Here is a 9,664-nt window from a genome sequence, read left to right as displayed (position 1 = left end):
GACATCATCCAGCCTTATCTATAGCCTGAACCATCTCTGGTCTTTTTAGGTGAAATGATGAACTCCCTTTATTGCTTAAGTCAGTGTAAGCTGGGTTTTCTGTTGATTTCAACAGAGACTCCTAATTCATAATACTAACACTCGGATCCAGCCACCTTGAGTCACTTTTGTTTCTCTAAAATACATTTATTTTTATTTCAAAATAAGCTGAAACTCAGCCCAAAATGTATTGAGCAAAGTCCCCATAAAAAAAAGCATGATCCAGGCCTTTGTTGTCATGGCTGAAGAGCAAAATTACCAACTGCAGCATCCAGGAAAGCTTTTAAAAACTGAGAACACAGCAGCTGTTGAGGAGTGCCGTTCCTTATGTGTTAACTTGTAGATGTCGGTCATTTTAGGGCATCTGCCTGGATAAATGGATCAGCTCTCTGAGGTCCAAGCTCTCATCTCAAAACTATCTGCTGAACAATCAGGTTGGGTGCCACTGAGAAGAAACCTTGGCACAGTGTCAAGACCCTCAACTGAAGCCTAACAACTCCTGTATGGAAAGCATGTGGATAGAGAAACTCTTGTTGAGTCAAAGTTATGCTTCTAACTTCCTGATGTGGTCATAAGAATGGGGAAGTGTGTTCCCCTCTGAACACATGCAACACAGCTCCAAACAGTGTGGCTAAGTCAACTGGAAAGGGTTGCAAGCGAACATAAAAGGGGGAAATGGACAAACATTTTCAATCAGGGGAGCCAGGCTCTCCCTTCCCTTCGTCTTATAATTCTCTCACCATATCTAAACCACTAGAGAAGCCTCCAAGAAAAGTGACATAACATTTAAAAGTAGCCAAGGGAGACCTTCCAGAAACAGTGTAGTGAATGAAAATTGGTCGTCTCAGTCATACCAATTCATCTTTTCTTTCATATATATATTTTTCTTTTCTCCTTCATCCCTCTTGGCATTGAGAAAAACTGAGGTAGGTGTTCAAGACGAATTTTTTAGACTTCAGTAGCAAGGATGGATGAAGTAGATCTATCAGACATAAAAAACAAACAAGCTGAAGACTTGGCAATTTGGCAAAATGGGCACACAATTTGATAAGCCCCTCAAATGCAAGGCTATCTCTTTTTTTTAATCCCCACCTGAGGATATTTTTCCATTGCTTTTCAGAGAGAGTGGGAGAAAGACAGAGAGAGAAACATCAATATGAAACACATCGATTGATCGAGCCTGCAACCAACGTATGTGCCCTTGGCTGGAGTCAAACCCGGGACCCTTCAGTCCACAGGCCAACACTCTAACCACTGAGCCAAACCAGCTAAGGGCATGCAAGCCTTTCTTGTTACACACTTTTACTTATTGCAAATCTCAGAAGAACATTTGTATTAGCTTATTTGTAATTTCAGGTGTAAGTTGAAGCACTAGTGTCAAAGTTAAGTTTTATAAATCTCCACGATATTAAAGAAAACCATGTATGCCTTTTTTGTTTGATCTCACAGGAAGAAAAAAAAGTAGGTAAAAACATAACTATCACCTGTGTACACTGCGTGAAAGAAGGCACTTGTAGAATAGTGGTAGAGAATATAAAGTCAGCAAATGACTCATAAGTACAGGCGCTGAAATAGCTCAGCTTTGCATGTGTGTGAGAGATCTGCCAACGACCAATGGGGTAGAACAATGAATCACTTGGGACTAGATTTATTTAAAAGTTCCAGTAAAGCACACCGACATTTGTGGTCCCAGAAATGCCACTTCCTTTCAGCAAGCATGGCTGCCAGCATACAGGGGACAGGCAAGGAGGTCAGCTACTGGTAAGCTCCATGGCACCAGCCCCTGCCTGTCTGGGGAGCACAGGTATTCAGTGCTTAAGCCCCAGGGGCCGGGCCTCTGGCTGAGGTAGGTCTCTGATTCCCCTTTCTTCTTCTGGCCTCAGGCTGCTGAGGGCTCTTCCCTCTTTCAAGCCAATACCACCTGGCTTCTCCCTTCCCAGGCTAGAGATACAGGTTCGCTTGTTTTACCTGATCTCTGCTCCTGCCTCACACAGCACACGTCCTCTCCATGCCAAGACTTCACTGCCGGTCAGTTCAGGTAAGCGGGCAGGGAAAGATCAGCAAGTGTGGGGAAGCCTCAGGGCTCAAGAAGGACCTTTCTGGGTCCTGGCTATGAGACAGGCTAGTAAGCCAGGGCCAGTGGAATAGGGAAACTGAGACAGTTAAACAGCAGTTTGCCGCCATCCAGGAAATCTAGATGCCAGGCAGTTTGCAGCCACCTGGTAAATCCTACTTTCCCTAAACCAGGGACACTTAAGAGTAAGTGGTTTGCACTTCTCCCCAACCAGAGGGTAAATGGCTTAAATCACCCTACTCAGGGAAACAGCAGAAATCCAACTAGTGCCATTTGCCAACCACACCCAAAGACAGATGAAGTTAAGAGGATAAGCCTCATTTTGGCACCAGCTTAAAGTTGATGATATTCTATTGATCCAGCCCTAAGACCTCCCCTAAACACCCAGCCTTTAAAACTCCTCAAAACGAAGGTCCAGCATGCACTCTCCCTCCCAGGAGCGTGCCTAAGCCTTCCCTACCTTTCTTCCCGCGCCCCCAGGCATGCACCTCCTAAACTCTGAGGGACTCCACGACGCTTACAACCAGGGCAGCAACAGGCAGCGGCAGTTAGTCCCAGGCAAACCGCCTGAGCTTGTCCCCAAGGCCCCCTTTTCTCTGACTTCTTTGTGAGCCAGAGCAGCCCATCCCAGGCTCATTTCCCCAGGCCTTTCTTGTTTCACGTCTCCAGCTTTAATAAACATCCTCTAAAATTCACCTGGCCTCGTGCTGTGAAATTTTTCCTGCATGAAGTCGAGAACCCACACACTACCAGCTGGCCCTAGGCAGACCCACTCAGGGCCAGGTCCCCTTTCAGCTAAAACCCCTGACTCCTGGAAGACCCCAGGCCTCTGCATACTCTGAGTTCTCAGTACTGGATTGTATCATGAGCATGGAGCTCACCTCTCTCTGGCACTTGCTTGACCTGTGTGACCTTGGGCACGTTTGACAGGGAGGCATGTAGTTGACTCGCCCCTACCTCCAGGGGTAGGATAACTCAGGGCTAGTTGATCAGAGCAACAGAGCCACCTGGATACTGTGATTAGTCCAGAAATAAACATGCGGAACAAGCTGGACAAACTAGAGTCAGTTAAACTTAATCTGGTACAATATTAAGGGAGAGAAGTACTCTCTTCCCAGTGAAGTCACCAAAAGGAAGGGATAAAAGCCTGGGACTGCTGACAGCCACCTTCCCACCATAAGGAAGGTGCATGGAGCCTAAAGCGGGGAAGGGAATGTAAAGGTTTGTGTCCATTTTCAATTGATTGCCTCTCAGCTCAAAACTTTCAATTGATTGCCCTCTATTGTCTACTCTGTAAAAATGCAGTAGGCCCTTAAGTACTTTTTTCTTTATTAGACGCCATGATGTTATACTTTGTCAGTAGAGAGCACTGGAGACACGTGGCCCAAGAAAAGGGTCTCACTCCCTGGTTCTAGCCTGTTCAATGGGAATGCCCGCCACTCTTCCAGTGTCTGGCTCCTTCAGTGCCAGCAGCACCTAGCAGCCAGCAGCTCATCCTGGCACCTCCCTCAGGTAAGCGTCCTCATACACAGCTTTCCCCAGCGTCCTAGAGGATAGATTCCCAACACGTTCCAGGGGGCAGGTCTTCAGCAAATTTCACTGCAATGCTGTGACAGTGACTGGTTTGTCAATCAGTAAGCCCCAGCTATGCCCTCTCCAACAGGTCCGCATCTCAGCTCGGGGTGGGGGTATGGGAATGCTTGGCTCTTTATTTTTTATTTAAAAAAATTTTTAAAAATATGTCTTTATTGATTTCAGAGGGAGGGAGAGGAAGATAGAAACATCAATTATGAGAGTCATCGATCGGTTGCCTCCTGCACGCCCCCTACTGGGGATCGAGCCCGCAACCCGGGCATGTGCCCTGACCCGGAACCAAACTGCGATCTCCTGGATCCTAGGTTGATGCTCAACTACTGAGCCATGCAAGGCGGGCTGCCTGGCTCCTTATATCTGCTGTTCCTGCATTCTTTAGAACTCTTTTCACTTCTTGCTAGCCAAGCCCTTTTAATTCCAATCCCATTAGTTAATAATTCTTTAGGTTAAACTTTGGTGGAATGTTTAACGATAATGTGGCTTCTCCCTTCCTGATGGGACCCTGAAGGACACAGATGGCAAGTGAGACCAGGCCCTGATGGCATTGACTGGGCCAGAAGCCACCTCTTCCTCTGGGCTTTTCAGTTAACTTAAGTTGATACTATTTTTTTTCTATACTTAAGCCATTTTGAGTTCGACGTCTGCCTCTGGCAGAATCTCAGTTACATAAACCACAAAAAGAGAAGGAACAATAAATGTTTACCCATAAAAACGTCATCTTCTTAGGAGGCAGTATGAGAACTATTTACATTTTCATTGTGTGAAAGAAGAATTTGAATGTCATGATCAATTGGAATTGCAGGACATTAGCATAATGTCATCTGATACCAAACAGAACCGACGGGTGAGAGATAAAAATCTCTTCATCATGGGAACGTGAGGAAGAACTTTCCAGCAATTCAGTGGAACAAACTGCCCTGTCCAGTGAGGACCCTGTCCCTGGTAGTATTGGAAAACAAGAGGTGACAGTCACACTCAGGTATGCTATGGAAGAAATTATTGCATTAGGTAGGAAATGCAACTAAATGACCTATTAAGCCCAGCACGATCGATGTTCGATTCCCAGTCAGAGCACATGCCCGGGTTTTGAGCTCGATCCCCAGTAGGGGGTGTGCAGGAGGCAGCCGATCAATGACTCACTTATCATTGATGTTTCTCTTTCTCTCCCCCTCGCCTTTCCTCTTCCTGATATCAATAAAAACATATTAAAAATAATGACCTATTAAGTTCCTCCCACATCTAAAATTCTACTATTAGGTTTGTGGAAATTCCTTAACCCCAATCCCACAAGACAGTCCCAGTTAAGAGAAAACCAGACAAGGGCTACATTGTGCGTCATGTGAATCACTCGGGATTGGACCTTTGGGTGCTGCCAGATGTTATCATTAGATGCAAAGAAAATGGACTAAGTCACCAGATAGGGGTGTTCAAACAGACATCTCTGCCCTGCTAAGAACACAATGCACAGCATGAAAAACAGGAAAGCAATTCCTGTCAATAAAAATCATTCTGAAAATAAGCATATTAAACACTGAATTTTAATTTGGTTCAAGCATATTTACCTGACTCAGAATTAGATTGCTCAAATGAGTAGGTAAGTCAAAAGTGCTGAGATACGGACTTCACCTAAGGTATGGAGCATTAATCTGGAAGGCAGCCAACATTGATTCTGTTCCTGCTTTTTTATAGTGACCTTGGGACAAGGGGACGGGGTGGGGTGGAGGGGAAGTAGAAAAAGAACTTGATTTTGCTGAGCTTTGGCTTATCCAGTAGGAGAATCAAGAAAACAATAGTCACGCCTACATCACAGAGTTTGTGAAAGTTAAACAGGAAATGCCTACAGAAATAGAAAACAATGTATTCGTCATGAATATAATAGGTATTTTTAGTCAGAATCTTTCAATGCAAAAGTTTTGGGGCATAAATTATACTGAAAGCTGCATCTTCCCCAACAACCTCTGAATTAATATAACTTATTTAAAAAAAATACCTTTATTGATTTCAGAGAGAGGAAGGGAGAGGGAGAGATAGAAACATCGATGAGAGAGTCATCATTGATGGGCTGCCTCCTGCATGCCACAGCCTGGGGATCGAGCCCGCAACCCGGGCATGTGCCCTGACCGGGAATCAAACTGCAATCTCCTGGATCCTAGGTGGGTGCTCAACCACTAAGCCATGCCGGCCAGGCAGAATTAATATAACTTTTAAAGGTATCCAATTAAAAACTAGTTAGTTCTTACAGGATCAGTTAGATTAACATATACCAAAAAAAACATAGCAAGTGAAACAAAAACCTATAGAAATTCAAAGGCATAATATACTCAGGAAGTCAGAGGCAACTTTACACCTGACAGTACATGGAGTAGTCCTCTGGCCCAAACATTTCAGCAAATCACATCATTTCCTTCTCACTACCAATAATTCCTTCCTTTTCTGTAAGAGGGAAATACCCACCACAGCTCCATCACAGCTTCTGTGGAGCAAAACTTGCTTTCATGTTTAATCACTTGCCTTGTCCTTCTATTTGCTATAGTTCTATTTTGTATGCAGACTGCATCCTGAAGGGGAACTCTTTTTTTAAACCTAATTCTTAGGGAAATCCTCATCCCAGGGATGTTTTGTGATTCCTTCTTTAATCCTTACACAGAGTGAGGGAAGGCAGGAACCGATTAGGAGCCAAGAAGAGTAGGGACTGCCCCGGGATTCAGCCTTTGGAGTCTGGCTCGCCCGGTTGGCTGTCTTCATTTACTTGCACGCAGCCTTGACAATGTGGAGACGAATCAGCTGGAATGTATTCATTTTTTTCTTTCCTTTCCCTTTCTTTTATTTTTTGCTAACTTTATATAATGGAGAATTTTAAAAATTTTCTCTGGAAGTGACAGAGTATGTATATAAATAGATTACAACAGCAAACACATGTAGCATTTTTTTTTCCACATGTAGCATTTATTAAATGCCAGGTGCTCTTCCAAGCGCTTTACAGGTATTAACTTGCTTTATCTTCATGACAATTTTAGGGAGCAGCCCATTTGATGGGTGAAAAATTGAGGCACAGAGAGGTTAAATAACTTGCTAAGGGTCAAACACTAGAAAGCACCAGAGCCAGCACGTAGATCCAAGCTGCCTGGATCCAGAGGCCCTTCCCTTACGAAAGAGGTCCCTCAAGGTGCTGGCCCTGGTTGAGTCCCCACTGTGGTAGGTGGCTCATGACTCAAGGAGCCCATGGAGACAAGGCTAACGAAGGGATAGAAGTAAAGTAACTTGCCCCACGCTGCAGCTGGTATGTGGCTGGACAGGTTTCAAAGTTATTGTGTAACATCAAGAACATATTAAACTGCTTTGGGGTATTTGTAAATAAAGTTCTTAGAAGATGTCCAACTATGCGAAAGTGCGTTTTTATTTCTATTATTTACTAATCTTCATCTGAGGATATTTTTTCCATTGCTTTTCAGAGAGAGGGGAAGGGACAGAGAGAGAGAAACATCCATGTGAGAGAGAGACATCGACTGGTTGCCTCCCACACACCCCCCCACCGGGGCGAGGGATCAAGCCTGCAACCGAGCTACGTGCCCTTGGCTGGAATCGAACTCGGGACCCTTCAGTCCTCAGGCCGACTCTCTAACCACTGAGCTAAACCAGGAAGGGCCGAAAGTGTATTTTTAAAGTAAACCATCATACAAATAAATATAAGGTGGTAGCATTAGTATCGTGTGGCAGTTGAAGGCAGACTTAACCAGCACAGCCCCCACCAGTCAGCCGGCCTTGCAGACTCACACACCACCAAGGGCTGTCTCCAGGGCTTCTGGGCCTGCAGGGGGATTAGATTTTAGAATCTAATAGGTACTTGAGATTACGCACATGAAAGTTTGTAAGTTTGATTGATCTTGTTGAGATGCTCTGTGGCTCCATAATGAACTGATTTGTTGCTTGTTGGTTTGTTCTGTCCCTTCCACCAGAATATAAGCTCCATGAGAAGAGCCACCTGTTTACCTTGCTCCTTGCTATAGAACAGGGCCCGTTACACAGCAGGTACTCAACAAATGAACAGTGAGTGAAAGAATAAATGAATGGATGGATGGATGGATGGATGCATTTACCAGCCTTGTTGAGCTGTGAGCTTAGGCAAGAACGAGACTGTGGACAACAGAGAGAAAAGAAGAATCTTGAGGAATTGTGTCATTCAGAGGACACGAATAGGAGGAGGAAACAGAAAGCCATCGTGGGATGAAGGGCAAACCCAGAAACTGGGGGATCATGAAGGTCAAGAGCTGGGAGGAGTTTAGGAAGCGGTGAGCAACATTGGGAAGCTATGCCGAAAACTTTAGAAGGATGAGAACTGTAAAGATGCTGCTGCATTTGGTCTTCGGGGCTGAAAAAGATTGCTGTAGAACAGAAGCTAGAGTCGAGTCCCATTTGCACAGGAATCAAGGAGTAATTAGGACACCAGGCAGGAGGTTTTGCAGTAAATGGAAGGAAAGAGAGATGACAACATTGCAGAATGCAAGGTCATTGTTAATCCAGTTAAGTGTCATGTTGTCACTTTGTCAATGTCTCAAGTGAGGGCTTCCTCTCTCCTTTGCTCTAAGAAAACAAAAGCAGCCTTGAATTTCACCTGTGCTCCAGTGATGCTTCCGAGAGCTCAAGCTTGGGAATCAGATCCCAGTTCAAGTCCCAGTTCTTCCCGTTACTAGCTGTGTGACTCGGGGAGAAATTACTTAACTTCCTAAATTTTATCATTGGTAAGTGAGGATTCAGTTGGTCACCGAATATTCCTCAGTGCCTACCATGTGCCAGACACTGTTCTAGGGGTGACTTGGCATACCGGTGGTGAACAGATCTCTGCAATTCCAAAAGCACGAAGCCAACAAGATGTGCTCTTCTACTAAGCTCCCACTAAGTGCAACTAAAAACTCTGGACAATACACATAAGACATGAGAAGGCAGACAAGCTAGGGACTTTGGGATCCAAGGCACAACCTGTCGATGAGTCCCTGGGTTTTCTTTGAGTCTCATCTATCCCAGACTTGGAACTGAAGAAGCCGACAACCTGGAAATGCCAAGAGAAGCAGAGGGAAAAATTCCTAACAAAAGCCTATCCTCTCTATCCAAAGGAGCAGCCTAACATGACTGAAAACTTTTACACAGTAACCACTTACTTCAGCTGGAAACCACAGGAAAAAGTCCTACTCCCACCCAGCCAGCAAAAGAGAAGTGGGAGCCTGGACTTCCTGTCTCACTGGGCTGTATCAAAGGGCCCAACTGCAGCCCACACCGCGTGCGCACACACACACACACTGAGGTGGCATCAGAGAAGGCCATAGAGCTGGACTGTCATCTGAACCTGTCAGTAACAAGGCTCCCGCTCCCTTGGTGTTGGCGGAGAGCACACGGGAGTCTGAACTTTCGCCCACTACCCGGAGGCAGTAAGGCCCCCTCCCTGCGGAGTCAGTGGAGGCCACATGGGCAACAGTCACAAAGCATTCCTGCCCTTCCCAACTGGGGGTGTTAGTGGATGCCCAGTGGGATCAGAATTTCCACCCCTGTCCAGAAGTAACTAGGAGCCTCTTCCCTCTCCAGTCAACAGAGGCCAACTGGACGTCCACCCCCCCTGCAGCACTCCTCCCTTCCCTTGCCAGACTGCTATCAGAAGAGTCAGTTAGAGCAGAAGGTTTAAGTGAGATCCGGAGCCTCATACCATAATATCCAAAATGTCCCAGTTCCAACTAAAAACCACTCATCACACCAAGAATCAGGAAAATCTCAACTTGAAAGAGAAAAGATCATCAACACCAACACTAACATGACTGAAATGTTAGAACAGTCAAAGATCCTAAAGAAACCATCTTAAAGATGTTTCAACAAGCAATCACAAATATGTGGGAAACATGAAAAACATGAAACTCTCAGCAAAGAATTAGAAAGTCTTAGCACCACAGAAATAGAAGATATAAAGAAACC

The sequence above is a fragment of the Miniopterus natalensis genome, chromosome 16 (genome assembly GCF_054644295.1).
Source record: "Miniopterus natalensis isolate mMinNat1 chromosome 16, mMinNat1.hap1, whole genome shotgun sequence".
Classification (NCBI taxonomy): Eukaryota; Metazoa; Chordata; class Mammalia; order Chiroptera; family Miniopteridae; genus Miniopterus; species Miniopterus natalensis.
Note: the sequence above shows the minus strand (reverse complement) of the source record.